Source organism: Tupaia chinensis, unplaced genomic scaffold (genome assembly GCF_000334495.1).
Source record: "Tupaia chinensis unplaced genomic scaffold, TupChi_1.0 Scaffold000394_1, whole genome shotgun sequence".
Taxonomy (NCBI): domain Eukaryota; kingdom Metazoa; phylum Chordata; class Mammalia; order Scandentia; family Tupaiidae; genus Tupaia; species Tupaia belangeri.
The window spans coordinates 2,314,439-2,315,689 of NW_006159896.1; the positions used below are offsets into that span (position 1 = coordinate 2,314,439).

At 39.6% G+C, this 1,251-nt stretch overlaps 1 protein-coding gene across 1 annotated transcript in view; it reads right to left on the bottom strand.

Annotated features, from left to right (window-relative positions):
* Nucleotides 1-1,251, bottom strand: part of GARNL3 (GTPase activating Rap/RanGAP domain like 3) — a 139,452-nt gene that overhangs the window by 12,890 nt on the left and 125,311 nt on the right. The gene's annotated exons all lie outside the window — the stretch shown is intronic.

Genomic DNA, 1,251 nt, shown 5'->3' on the forward strand with positions numbered 1-1,251 from the left:
TTCCGATTGTTCCCATCCAGCTGGGGAAATGGGAACAAACACTATTTCTAATTTTCAAATACATTTCTTTGAAGAAAAGTTCTTTTTCTGCATGTAGAACAGTCTATGGAGGTTAAAAAGTATGCTCTGAATTAAGACTCTGATTACTCCAAAATTAGAGGACAAAAAATTAAATCTTGCTGTGTCAGCAGACGTGTTCCGGATTTCCAGGTGTAATCCCATTTAACCTTCGCATTTGTGAGAAGTAGATTTTGGATTCTTACTATTACTCACTTGCAAGTTAAGACTTAGTGAGGTTAGACAGGGATACTTAGAGAATTGAGGGTACTTTTGCGAGCTTTTCTAATTTGTCTGTCTTTCTTTTTTAGAATTATTTATTTAATTTTATTTATTTATTTTTAAAAAATTGCTATAGGGCAAATGCACTCACCAGAAAGAGACAGAGAGAGAGAGGAAGAGAAAGTGAGAAAGCAAGTTACCAGGTCTGGGACTTGAACCACCATCGGCCATGTGGGAGTCTTATCTCCCATGCCACCTGCTGGCCCCGTTTTCTATTATAGTTTTTCTTGTGTGTCTTTAGACCCTTCTTGCAAACACAACACTCATGCTTAGCAAGGAAAGGTATTATTTGCATCAGAGATGAATGATTACTGAGTGCTGAGGTCACAGTCAAGTTTCTTTTTCTTTTTGTTAAGTAGTCTCTCCTGTTGGCTACACAGGCCACATATGTAACATGCACACACACATGACAGCACATGCCATATTTGCTTATTCATTCCATGTTCTAGTCTTGGTCACAGAAACTTGAGTAATAAAGACCTTCAGCAAAGTGCTGTAGAATGATCCTGTGCTCCCCCTCTAAAATGTGGAGTTTTATTATTTTTTTTCTGAGAGGTTTTTGCTATAGGGTGTGTACACTCACTAGAAAGAGACAGAGAGATAAAAAGTGAGAAATCACCCCCGGGGGGGCGGGGGGGATGGCTATGCTGCAATCCCTGCTCCTCCATTCTATTGGGATCTTAGGCATGCATGCACATGTGCCTGGTGTGAGTTTAAGCCACCGGATCCGGGACTCGAACTGTGGTCGACTGCATGGGAGTCCAGTGACACAGCCAATACACCAACTGCTGGTCCCGAAGTTTTATTATTTATTATGATTATTATTTTTAATTCTGTTAATTCACTTAAGTCTGTTCCTTTTTATTAAAAAAAAAAAAAAAGAAACAGGGGACAGCCTATGGCCTGGTGGTT